The 14,262-nt window shown below is 40.4% G+C and overlaps 1 protein-coding gene across 1 annotated transcript in view; it reads right to left on the bottom strand.

Annotated features, from left to right (window-relative positions):
• Positions 1-1,193, bottom strand: part of LRRC2 (leucine rich repeat containing 2) — a 224,824-nt gene extending 223,631 nt beyond the window's left edge. The window contains exon 1 of the mRNA XM_075191913.1: positions 1,092-1,193. The gene's annotated coding sequence lies outside the window, so the exon portion shown is untranslated. The remainder of the gene's footprint in view (positions 1-1,091) is intronic.
• Between the last annotated feature and the right edge of the window lie 13,069 nt (positions 1,194-14,262).

Genomic DNA, 14,262 nt, shown 5'->3' with positions numbered 1-14,262 from the left:
ATGGTAATAATAATAATGATAATAACAATTGTTATTTCATATCATACAAAAACATTTGCTATAAACCATGCACAATGCAATATGCATTATAGCACTGTTATTCGATGAACAAACTAATTATCAAACACAATATTTAGTTACTTAAATACATTAGAAAAAGTCTTAAAACAATTTTCAGGCAACTTTTTTAATCAGCTTTAATTGTTTTTGCTTGCTTTACTCCAACTAAATACATTGCTTTATTATTCTTCCTCCTCCATTTATCCTTTTTTTTTTTACCAAAGACTTCATGTCATCTATGCAGAGTTATTAATTGTCATTGTCTTTTGATATAACACACATTGGCTTTAGCCACCTGTACCTTTACCACTAACTAATAGACTCTCCAAAAGGCCCAAAGGGCCAATAGAAACAAGTCTCTATGTGTAAATTATTTATACAATGGTACACAGTTTTACGATACTGCATCCAAATTATAATCAGACACCCTTGCCAGTTTTTTCATAAAACATTTAAATTTTTATAATATTGGCATAATCTTCTACTTAAATGATTGGCGAACAGAAGGTCAGACAGCGCAGAAAAAAAAGCGTGAATATAAAAGTATAACATAGAAGTGTGTGCCATGGTAGAATAGTCAGCTTTGCTATTATTCTTCTATTTGTCCAAACAGCTGTCATTCTAACCATGACTAAATATGCTGTACCGAGCAGCTACGCATAAGGGATTATTATTTAAATATACTATAGCAAGGTCAGCTGAACATTTTATTTTGTGTGCAAGAACAGATGTTAGGTGAACTAGAACACATTAATATTGAAATCATTTAGGTAATTAAACCTTTTTTGGGAATTACTCAATAAGATGTATGTTGATGAAAGACAATAAAGCAATACATACAATAAATCTACATATAACTTGCAATAATCAGATGACGGAAAACCAAAGCAAGGAAATATGATCATCTATCTGGCTGGCATAACAAACCTGAACTTTAAGCAAAGTCGTGAGTAATCCATTTTTAAGTCTATTTAACCTTTACAAATAACCAGCTTCTAATAACAAACAATATACACACAGTGCTCACTTACAATGCACAATACAACCCACGAGTTCAAACTATGGGTTCTTCTCCATACACTGCACGCTGCAGATAGCCGGCTCTCTTGTTTACAGCAGCAGATGCAATATCTGAAGCATAGCTCACAGTCAACCAGGTCAAACCTCACAGCGTGACTTGCCTTTTAGATGTACTAATATTCTATATTTGTAAGCTGATAACATGATCTCTGGAAGCCCACATGCCAGGGCCTTGTGTATGATAAAATATCAGGAGCACATAAATCAACGTACACTACAGGGATGCAGCATTACTAGGACAGCATCTATCGCTCATTGGTGAAGAAGACCTGATAAATTAAATGTTATTCAAATAAACAACCTTGCATCAGTGTAAAGTCGGATTCTTTATATGAACAACAAAAACATGTATTATTTTACTTGGAAGCCAAACTAGTCTTTTACATAAAATCCTGCTTTTTGCATGACTATATTAAAATCTGAAATAAAATATTTAAAAATAATAAAATAAATAAATAGTGTGAGTGTTGGGAGCCAGAGTATTTGTGGTGGGGATGGGTCAGGGATGGGAAACACTAATGGTTCCCAGCTCCCATCAACACCAGGATCCTACATATGTCCCATGACATTATGGGACAGGTAGGCTTAGGAATGTTGCTCTAACATTGTTGTGGAGCTATAAGTCCAAGCATATTCATGCTAGGACATGGAATTCCACACTAGCTCTATTCCACACTAGCTCTACTCCACACCAGCTCAAGGAGTCTCGCTATATCGCAAGAGCTGGAGAGACACAGGTTTCCTTAGCATATTGTAGAAAATAATAATAATAATAATAATAATAATAATAATAATAAATATTAATTTAGAAAAACACACCAAAACATTCATTATTTTTTGCAAATAAGCTTTATTAGGGCAGAAAGTTCAACCTTTGTTTTATTCATGCCAGTCGGTGCTCAAGATCCAACAGTGTATTATAATTGAAGCTATTGAAAACTACAAAAAAATCCTCCCATTCAAAAGGGTGGGTGGAAAATGCAAATTTTTTTACCCACCACTTTTCATGCATCTGCTACCCAGGGACCCTAGAGAGGTGGTATTGTTGAGGAGCCTCTTCATTTTTCAATGCTGGGGATTGCTTGTAATTAGCAGAGAGGGGCCACCTACCTACAGACATGAATGATCTTGCTCATATGAAAACACAGGAATAAAAGTTTTTAAAAGTTATTCTTAACCTTATTAACCTTTATTTATATAGCACTAACCAGTGCTTGAAGTAGAAATTTAGAAGTGACGGTATCAAAAATGTAAGTGAATGGAATTTTGTAGATTTCTAATGAAGGCAGTAATAGACGTGGCGGTATGGTATACCACCATATAACCCCCATTACAACCACTAGCGCTAACATATTATGCAGCACAGAGAATGTTTAATCATTCACAGCCATGACTGCCCCAGTGGAGCCTGCAATCTTATTCTCTGTCATACATACCTTTAACCTACCAGTCTGTGTTTGGAGTATGGGTGAAAACTGGAGCACCCGGAGGAATGCATGGAAAACATGGGATGAACATACAAACTCCACACAGAAAGTGCCACGGTCAGAATATAAACTGTAGTGTAGTGACACAGCAATATTAACCAGTGTGCCACTGTGTTATCCTATAATCAAAGTATTGTCATATATGTTTATTTTAATAAATTTAAAAAACATTTTACATAAATGTTTGTGACTGTTATATGAATCAACTTCTCATTTCGACTATGTGCTCCTTTAAACATTCAAAAGATTAAACATAAGCTTTCAATCTCCTACCAACATCACTCCCTGTATCTGGATTATATATAGTAAGAATCTTAAGAATACATCTTTCTTTCAGTCATTTTCTAGCTGTATCTAACACAGTATTACAAACTCTGCCTATACAACCGAAGAAATTATCTCATTTTCTAAATATAACTATGAAGGCATCTATAACATTTTTAAAGCAGTCCGTGTACTATCCAAGTCTCTGCCAAATATAGCATGGACTAGACTTACCCAGACAAAACAATCTCAGCATTCCCACTTTGTTCTAGAAAGGACATTCAGTGTTTCACCTTGTATTAAATTTCTTTTTACTGTACTGTCAATGTCAGACAAACATCCTTTATGGGGGTGGAGAACAATTACTATTTAACAGATTGACTGTCTTATTTAATCTCTATGCTGAACCAAAAAATTGTCATGATGTTTATTTGTCCTGTATTTCTCAACTACATTGAACTTATCTAAAAGGGGATCAGCATCAAATACCCGTCTTTTTAAAGGGAACCTTTAGCAATGTATATATGTGTATATATAATATATATATATATATATATATATATATATATATATATATATATATTAGGACCACGGCTATCTGATGAGTTTTCAGAACCGGACTAGTAGAGGACCAAACTCTATGGCAGTGGAAACTTATCAGTGTCACGGGCACTAGGAGTCTTTGCCCAGGATATCACCAGATGATGGACTTACCAGAGTAATATAGCTGGTACTATGGTTCTCTGGTAGCAGGGTGACAACGGAACAGGAGAATCAGCAGATGGTGAGAGAATGCTCAAAGAAAGTCTATAACTAGCAGCAACTGGTAATGAGTAGATGAATGTACACGAGGAACCAGATGGACAAGTAAACGTGAGGAGAGTCAGTGGTCTGCATGCAGCAAGTTGTACCACTGCTATAGTGAGGAGGAATGTCCAGGAGTAGCGAGGAGGTAGTGAGAGTCAGTGGTCTGCGTATAGCAAGTTGTACCACTGTCTATAGTGAAGGAATGGATTCCAGGAGCAAGTAGGTAACGGGGAAGTCAGTGGTCTGCGTATGGCAAGTTGTACCACTGCTTATGTGAGAGGATACTAGAAACTGGTGTCACAGGGAAACAAGAGTCAGTGGTCTGCGTCAGCAAGTTGTACCACTGCTAGATATATGTAAGGAGGGGCACGAGGAGATGAATGTAATGCAGAGGATACACGGGGCACACGGAACTTGATCCCACGATGATATCCACAATACAATAATAACTGACAAGCGCTGCTTGAAGTATACAAAGTCACTAGAGCGATCCAGGTAATAGAACACAAAGTCAATAGTCACAATAGCTTCAGTAGATAGAAGACTCCGGAGATGAACACAACACAGTCCAGACGGATATGCAATACAAAAGCAAAGTCAATGGAAGGTATGCATACCGCGGTTCAGGAGAGCAGGCTGTCAGTGAGACGTGCAGGGATACCTGAACGGCTGAACGCCGGCAGGAGGAGAAACCACTGGAAGTTGGAAGCGGTAATCCGGTTGGTGCAGCGCACGGCAGGTAACCAGTATCAACGGAGCAATACTCAGGAAGCAGTAGTAAGTAAAACTGGAAACATGATGAACACGGGAGAGTTGAGGCTGTCTGGTATCCGGCAGTAGTAGCGGAGGCAGCGGAGGGAAGACACGCTGAACACGGGAGAGTAGAGGCGGTCTGGAATCCGGTAGTAGAAGCAGATAGGAATCAGTGGAGAGCTGACACGATGAACACAGGAGAGTTGAGGCGGACAGGAATCCGGCAGCAGTAGCAGATAGGAATCAGCTGAGTGCAGGCACGATGAACACAGGAGAGTTGAGGCGGACTGGAATCCGGCAGCAGTAGCAGATAGGAATCAGCTGAGTGCAGGCACGATGAACACAGGAGAGTTGAAGTGGTCTGGAAACCACAAACGTAGTAGACGGGATTTAGCTGGAGCTGAATACACGAGGAAACACAGGAACACCTTCAGAGGCTCATGGGGAATGAGACTCCAAGATCAGGCAACCAGGTGATGATCACAGGTGGTTTAAATAGGGAGGGTTGCCTGATCATCCAATCAATTAAAAGCAACAGGTACTGAAGGTTTAATAAGGGCTGCACATGCGCAGACCCTCAGGATGGCGGACGGACACGGTTCCTGAACACAGGAGAAATGGCACTCACAGTCCGGTGAGTGACAATCAGGATAACAGCAGCGCAGGGTAGGAAACCGGAATGCTAAAGGCAACAACCAGGGACAGGCCTAGGTTGTGGGTCCATAGCAAGCAGAAAGGTCAAGAAACAAACCGAAGGTCAGGACAGGTAGCAAACACAGAGAATCCAGGAAACAGGCAAAAGGTCAAAGGACACAGGCAAACAAGCAGGGTCCAGAAAACAAGCTAAGGTCACAAAAGCGAAATCAGGTCACAGATAGATATGAATCTAGGAGGTGCAGGGTAGCTGGTCAGCAACTAGTGTCACAAGCACTGTATTCAGTAGGAAGGCTAAGCCCTCCCTGCCTTATATACTAATGACAGCCAATGAGCAGGCCAGGGTGAACACTCCTCCCATATCCACAGGAGGTAGCAATATATTCATAGTGCCTCCTATCTCTGGAAGTAGGTAAGTGTATTCATTAATTAAATAAATAATTTAACAACTGCGCACACTGACAGGGTGCAGGAGGAAGCGAGCCGCGGCGTCCCGCAGCTCGCAACAATATATACTGAGAATAATCCTGAAATCCAGCACTCCTTATTAAATATTTATTATTTTCATTACTATCCGACATTATGGCATTCACTTCCAAAAATATAACATCAAAAAGGCAGTGTGACAAAGTCTAATGTATAATTAACTGTTCTTTACTTAAATAAGCTCAGAGCCATAGAGTACAACTACAGATATTATCTCATTATTCATATCCCATTTTTTAACAAAAGTAATAAGCCAGATAATAATATGGAATTAAATTAAATTGGCATTTTATCTTATTGCAAAGAAATGACCTATATACAATCCAGTGTCAGTATATAGAAAGACTGAATGGAGGGCTAAATAGCCTGGTGTTTTTACAATACATTCCATTTAATTTGAATGGTCTTATCAGTATACATAGTCTGTGTGTTTATTTTGAAACCTGTTTTGCAGTTATTAAAATTATGTTCCGTTTTCACATTCATTGCTGTGCTGTCAGTTTTGCAATGCTCTATTTTTCATTGTTGGAGTTTCCTAATAGTACATAATGATTCAATGCCAGTCACTGAATCCTATGTTAGAACACCCTGCTTTATATAGTCTTATATCTAACTTGTTTGTTAAAGATTTAACTATTTATTTATAAGCAGGTGAATGGCAAAATGTTTAAAGTCATAACAGCAACACCTCTGGTAACAAATAAGTACGGCAGGCCTGATATAAAATAAGAACCGATTCATAACATAAATAAAGTGACTATCCCATATCTGACTTTTATAGCATACATTTCTGGGCTGAAGGAAGTAATTGTTGTACAGGCAAGGACTAGCTACACCCACCCAAGTATTGACCAATCTGTGAGGCTCTTTGTTTTTACTATAATTCTCACCTGTTCAAAAACATCACAGTATATCACAGATCTAACATGACAATACAAAAACGCAATATTTCACAACCGTAAGAGTAAGGTCCCAAATCCTTTCATCTGTAATTAGGTATTTAAATATAAAATGGCTTAAGATCATTAGTTCACAATTTCCATTAGTCTGCTAACTTATTATATCCATATTTATCACCTACACAATGGTAGCAATATAGGTGGCATAATTTGAAATAATGAAAAAGAAGGCAAGTTATTCCATCCATATTAACTGGTGATAAACATATTATATTATTTGAAACTTTTAGAGAATATTAACAGTAGAAATCCGACTCTTTTGGTGTCATCCACTATTTTTGGTGCCTCTGTAAGGTTACACTCAACAAGCTGTAACCCCAAACCTCCAAAAAGATAAAATATTCTGTAGAAAGACCAGAATCATTAGAAGGAAACATCAGATCCCCATAAGGTAAAAATCATGTCCCTAAAAGATCAGCCCCCATGGGCTGCATTGGCTTTTGGACCATTCTATAGAGCCCTCTTAGAATGTAAGCAGATAAATGTGTAAGGGTAGACTGATATATGAATGCTGTGGATCTGGACCTCTAAAATTTGGTCAGCTGCAGACTTAAAGTGGGTAACTATTATTTTGGATTTGCACTAGAGCTAAGAGATCAGAGAGTGATTTGCAGGTTGTAACTATTGCCTTCACCCACTGAGTTTCAGCTTTATTAATGAACTGTGTCATGCTTTACCATTAGTAACCTTCTGATCTAGAGCACTTTTTTTTATGATATCTCTAATTCAAGATAAGAATTTCAGTGTTCAGTTGGGAAGAATTTGAGGGACTATTTGATCACTTAGCTATATCTGCTTCACTGCTATTGTTTAATCTATAAAACCGGCTACATACATCTCCTAACATGGCTGACGTTCACGTGATTGAAGTACATGCTGTCCACGGTGTAATTTATGTAACAACAAGAGGGATTTACTGTAGTGGATTGGACGCCTTCTTCTGATATCCCAGGACAGGCTCTCCTACAGATAGGACTTGATGAATCATTCCCAGTATCCATATGAAGTCCCACAGTGACCAGTTACATGAGCCTCTATTGTTATGTATACCTCTATAATGCTTCTTTGTGTGTGGATGTACTCCTACTTGTTTGCAAGTGCTTCAAAGTCCTCAGAATTGTCTCTAGAAGATCAATCTGTGTCTAGCTATATTGAGTTTGTTGAAAGAGTTAAATCATCATCATCATCATCATTCCGTAGTGCTTTACAATTGGGGACAAACATAATAAACTAATAAACAAACTGGGTAAAACAGACAAAGAGGTGAGAAGGCCCTACTCGCAAGCTTACAATCTATGGGGCAATGGGAGATTGACACATGAGGTTAAGTGTTCATTTTGCATTTTGGCCCAGCCAGACTGCAAAGGCAAAAGTGACTCATAAGCTCAATGAACCGTCACACAACAATGTTGGTCAGGGGGCAGCTGTCCCGCGTGAAACTGTGTAACAGGCTAAATGTAGCGAGGTTAAGAGGGTGGCCGAGGAATATTATAAGCTTGTCTGAAGAGGTAGGTTTTCAGAGAAGGCTTGAAAGTTTGTAGACCAGAGGAGAGTCTTACTGTGCGAGGGAGAGAATTCCATAGAGTGGGTGCAGCCCGAAAAAAGTCCTGTAACCGGGAATGGGAGGATGTAATGAGGGTGGATGAGAGACGCAGATCTTGTTTCGAATGGAGTTGCCGAGTTGGGAGATATTTAGAGACAAGAGAGGAGATGTATGTTGGTGCAGCTTTGTTGATGGCCTTGTAGGTTAGTAAAAGTATTTTATATTGGATTCGGTACAAAACAGGCAGCCAGTGTAGAGACATACAGAGTGATTCAACAGAGGAAGAACGATTTGCAAGGAAAATCAATTTTGCCGCAGCGTGCAAAATAGATTGTAGAGGTTTGAGTCTGTTTTTGGGAAGACCAGTAAGGAGGGAATTGCAATAGTCAAGGCGGGAGATGATGAGTGCATGAATTAAGGTTTTGCAGTGTCTTGTGTGAGATATGTGTGAATTCTGGAAATGTTCTTTAGATGTATGTAGCAGATATAGAGTCAATGTGGGGAACGAAGGATTGGTGTGAGTCAAGGATTACACCTAGACAGCGAGCTTGTGGGGTGGGATTTATGGTCATGTTATCAACAGAGATAGAAATGTCAGGTATGCTCTTGTTGCTGGGTGGGAATATTATTAACTCTGTTTTAGAAAGATTAAGTTTGAGTTGGCGAGAGGACATCCAAGATGAAATGGCAGAAAGACAGTCAGTTACACGGGACAACACAGATGTCGAGAGATCAGGAGAGGATAGATAGATTTGGGTATCATCCGCATAGAGATGATACTGAAAGCCAAAGGAACTTATTAGATTTCCAAGAGAAGCGGTATAGATAGAGAACAGCAGAGGACCTAGCACTGAGCCTTGTGGTACTCCAACTGCTAGGGGAAGCGAAGCAGAGGCGGCTCCAGAGATATAAAACAGTGAACGAGCGATTAGAAAGGTAGGATGAGAACCAGGATAGAACAGTGTCTTGAAGACCTAGGGATTGCAGTGTTTGTAGGAGAAGAGAGTGGTCAACAGTGTCAAATGCAGCCGAGAGATCCAGGAGAATTAGGAGAGAGTAATGGCGTTCAGTTTTAGCAGTGATCAAATCATTGACAACCTTGGTCAACGTAAGTCTCTGTGGAGTGTTGAGAACGAAAGCCAGACTGAAGAGGATCCAACAGGTTGTTAGCGGAAAGAAAGCGTGTCAGGCGAGTGTAGGCAAGTCTCTCTAGAAGCTTGGAGGGGCACGGCAGCTGAGAGATGGGACGGTAATTTGATAGAGAGTTTGGGTTGGAATCTTGTTTTTTTTAGAATAGGAGTAATCACTGCATGCTTGTATAGTGATGGAAAGATGCCAGTAGAGAGCGAGAGATTACAGATTTGAGTTAGAGGTGAAATGAGCACAGGAGACAGGGATCTACCAATTTGCAAGGGAATAGGATTAAGAGGACAGGAGGTAGAGTAGGAAGATAAGAAGAGCGTAGAAATTTCCTCTTCATTTGTGGGGTCAAATGAAGAGAGGGTGTCAGAGGGTAGTGGGAAGGAATTGAGCTGATGGCTTGTTGAGGAAGAGGATACCATTTCTAGTCTGATCTTGTCAATCTTGTCCTTGAAGTAGGAAGCAAGATCCTGAGCACTGATAGTAGATGGAGGGTTTGGGGTGGGAGGATTGAGAAGATATTTAAATGTATTGAAAAGGCATTTGGGGTTAGAAGCCTGAGCATAGATAAGAGATTGGAAGTATGTTTGTTTTGCAGTGTCCAGAGCATTTCGATAGGAGTGGTAGACAGAAGTATATGTGAAGAAGTCATTAGAGGTGCGAGATTTACGCCAGTGACGTTCTGCTTTACGGGACAGTTTTTGAAGATTTCGTGTTGCTTTTGTGTGCCACGGTTGACATCGAAGTCGACGCGTAGTATGTAGTGTCGCTGGAGCCACTTGATCAAGGGCCATTTCTAAGGTTTGGTGAAAATGGGGTACTGCCATCTTAGGGGATGAGAATGTAGAGAGAGGGGAGAGAAGGTGTTGGAGAGAGGTGGAAAATTCTTGAAGATTAATAGAATTCAGATTTCTGCAGGTATGAGGAGGCTTGGTAGAGTTAGACAGTAGAGAGGTTAGAGCAGTGGGGGTGAGTAGCTGATAAGGTGATGATCCGAGAGGGGGAGGGGTGTGTTAAGAAAATTAGAAACTGAGCATAGTCTAGAGAAAACAAGATCAAGGCAGTGGCCATCCTTATGAGTAGATGATTCAATCCACTGGGAGAGGTCAAGTGAGGAGGTTAGAGAGATTAGTTTGGAAGCAGCTTTGGAAGGTGGGTTATCAATGGGGATGTTGAAATCAGCCATGATGATGGTGGGGATGTCTGAAGATAAGAAGTGAGGGAGCCATGCAGAGAAATCCTCATTAAATTGTTGGTGTGCTCCAGGGGGACGATAGATCACTGCAACACGTGGAGAGAGTGGATTAAAAATGCGAATAGCATGTACTTCAAAAGATGTGAACGTGAGTGATGGGACATTTGGTAGAACTGTAAATGTGCACTGTGCTGAGAGAAGTAGTCCAACCCCACCTCCTTGTCTGCCTTCAGGTCTGGAGGTGTGGGTGAGATGGAGGCCACCATGTGAAAGTGCTGCAGGTGAGGCAGTGTCTGATTGCATGAGCCATGTTTCTGTTATTGCCAGAAGGTTGAGGTTTTTTGAGAGGAAGAGATCATGAATGGAGGTAAGCTTGTTACAAACAAAGCGTGCATTCCAAAGGGCACATTTAAAGGACTTTGGAAGAGGGGAGGCAGGTGATGTGTTTGAGGTTTACTATAGAACGGTAGTGCTCTAATGTATGTGTGTGTGAGGAGTGTGGGGGATCTGGATTAGGTGATATATCACCAGCTAATAGAAGCAGAGTGAGAGAAAGATAGACAAGGGGATTGTAAGATGTGTGACTTTTTATTTTCTGGCGACAGGTGGAGGTTGTACTTGTTAGAGATAATAAATAGGACAGCAGTTCATGGGTGTTGACTAGAGGTGAGTGGAGTAATGCAGGTGCAATATGAACAAATGTTTGTGTTGGTGGAGGGGTGAAAGATGACACAGTTTTAAATATCATACCATGAAAAGAGACAAAGTAAAGCAATTTGTTCCACATTGTGATAAAAGGAGTTAAAGCCAAAAAAAGTTAGGGGATTTTAATGAATTACCTCTTTGCAGTGTTTCATATAGAAAGACAAGTAATGCAGAAATAGGCTGGGGCAGATGTTGCTTATTGCTGGAAGCAAAATCCAGTCAAATGTAGTCAAATGTCTGTCCAACTGTGTTGTCTAACTGTGCATTTTCGTCCACTTTGTGAGAAAATCCCACTTAGTGCAGAAATCACACACGTCTACCCCACATAGACTTAAATATAAGTTATGAATATTAAATAGAGTTAAATATGTGAGGATCCACCGCAATACCAGCTACAGATGACAGGTGACAGAGCACTGTCAAGACAGACAACTGCATGTTCTCTTTGTTAAAGGTCAAGTCAATTAGGACTATGAGACCTTACCCGTATGCAGGCTTTGCATGACTCTCACTTCTACCAAAAAGATGGAATTTCATTTATCTGTTGGTGCTTCAAAGAGTTTTTTTTTATTACCTGCGTATTGATTTTGGCTTTGTCCCTCATTAATCTACAATCTACAACCCATTCATGTCGCCTTCGTCCATCTTAATTTTACGATCTCCAGCTTGGTGGGTAGTGATGTGTCTCTGATAGCTACCCCAGATGACTGGTTCTCTGCTGGGAGCAACCAGCACCATGACACTTGTTTAACTAATGTTTAAAAATGCAAATTTTATAAAGAAAACTCATTTTAACGTGATTGATGAACCTCAAAAATGAATGGCGAACTGCAACCTTTGGATGCTAAGTATGATCGACAAATGTGAGCCGCAAATTTTGAACTGTGAATGAAATTTTTGATAAATTGACAATTGGGCCTCAAACATGTTCAGGTTGAATGAACCAATAAAATTAATTTGAGATACAAATGGGTTAGAACTTCCGAGCATCTAAAGCATCACTACTCAACAATCACTCATTTTAGAGTGTTATCAAATATACTTTTTAATAATAGGTAAGCAAAATAATTTGGCACATTTTGAAACTTGTGATAAGTCTGAATTGCGAATTTCCAGATATTTACAACTTTTAGCAATATTTTTGATAACATAAATATGGAAGAAAATATGAAAGATGTTGCCTTTAATTGCATGTGCTAACCTGTAAAATATTCTTTACATGTAATAAGTATATTTAAGAAACAGAAAGGGGCTCAGTTAGAGTTGAACATACATATTTTTTTTGTACAACACATGTATTACCATACTGCATATGCTCGTCAAAAATGCATGAGCATACTTTCGTATATACATTTTTGCGTATCATCGTATTCTCTTATGTTTGGAGAGGTGGAACAGTGGTAAGGTAATTTTCACATGACTGTGATACAATTACTACCCTGAGGCATGGAAATAGCAATTAGAGATGGCTGCACTTTAGATCAGCTCTGTGTCTTACCTTTAACATAATCATCTTTTCACAAATATAAAACCGTTAAAAATTGCAAAGGTGGTACCAGAGCTTAATCCCTTACCCAAGATCAGAATTTACTGAAATACCATCTCAGTTTAGCTCCTGGACCCAGTGAGTTTGGATGCTATTTCTCTTTTGGTGATCTATACAGCCTCTCTGGTGACAACAGCTACCACCACAACTTCTGTGTGTCAGGCGCCGTCCTGCTTCTGCCACTAAACAGGCGCCTGCCTCCCTGCAGAATCGGCGTCCCGATGCTTAGGTACGCTTTGCCGTTCCATTCACATGCGTACGCTGAGCTTGGCAACCGTCGCATAGCAACATGACACTGTTTCTGTTTGCCATCAGTACGCATGCGCAAGGCACCACGGTCCATCGCCCTGCGACTTGCTGGCGATTGGTTGCGGTTTTCCCTCCAATTCACCTGTTCCTTAAGGCCTACCAACCATCCACTTAACCTCTCATCTCTTCTGTTTCTCCCCTGGCCCCATTTTTTCTCTCCCCTTTGCTTCACTGGCTCCCTTCTGTGCCTGATTTTGTTCACCCTCCCTTAGGATGTAAGCTCGTATGAGCAGGGCCCTCTTTCCTCCTGTCTCCATACCTGTTCTTCCGCTCCATCTCTACTGTATTTGTCTGCCCGGAGTTTCTGAAGTATTGGTATTTTATGTTTAATGTTCTGTACTGTTTTACCCTGTATGGTCTACTGTTTGTACTGTGTATGGCGATGCGGGAACCATGTGGCGCCTTACAAATAAACAATAATAATAATATTAATAATAATTGACACACCTATCAGGGATCTCTCTCCTCTTTTTAAGAAGGCCATTTGCCTGCCAGAGTATTTGGTCTTCAGCCTTGCTCCAGTGTTTGTTCCTGTGATATTGCTTATTGGATTCTGACCCCGGCTTGTTCCTGACTTCTCCTTTGGTTCCTGATTTTGGCTTAGAGTGATTATTGGTACTGACCCGGCTTCCTGACTATTCTCCTGCTTCTGAATAGGGTCTATCGGTATCTCTGGTTCTGACCCAGCTTGCTGACTATTCTTCCATCCTGCATCCTGGTGGGCCATCACCACTGCCTCAGTCCTTGCGGAGGTCCCTGGTGAAAACCAGGGGTGTGTTAGACTCCGCGCCTCAGTACTCAGTAGCGCCAACTGCTGGCAGGTATCACTGACTCCACCTTGTGATTCTGACACTGTGAACATGGAGAACAACTGTCCTGTGTCTGTGTGCAGCAGCAAGCATGATACCAGAGAAAATACCAGGCACACGGAAACTCTGAGATGGGAAATAATCACTGCCGCACATGCAGAACAAGACTGAAAGCCTTTTTCATAACCAGAACAGGTAGGAGGTTCAGTTGAGAAAAAATTACAGTCATGGTTGCCAGCATCTGACTGTGAGAACATGAGATCAAGAAATCCAGGTACTGTCCACCATGATGGGCAGGAGATTACATCCAGTAGGAGAGACTAAAGGATGATTGAGAGGAGTTTAGATGCATAAGTGTCAGCAGGGTTGTAAATTGGGGTAATCAGATCCCTAAAAATAATAATGGGTTGGTCAGTCGATATGAAGTTGTCAAAGATTTGGAGACACAAAGGCAGAGATGGATGT

Source organism: Mixophyes fleayi, chromosome 1, assembly GCF_038048845.1.
Source record: "Mixophyes fleayi isolate aMixFle1 chromosome 1, aMixFle1.hap1, whole genome shotgun sequence".
NCBI lineage: Eukaryota > Metazoa > Chordata > Amphibia > Anura > Limnodynastidae > Mixophyes > Mixophyes fleayi.
Note: the sequence above shows the minus strand (reverse complement) of the source record. Positions and strands in the feature narration are given on the sequence as shown.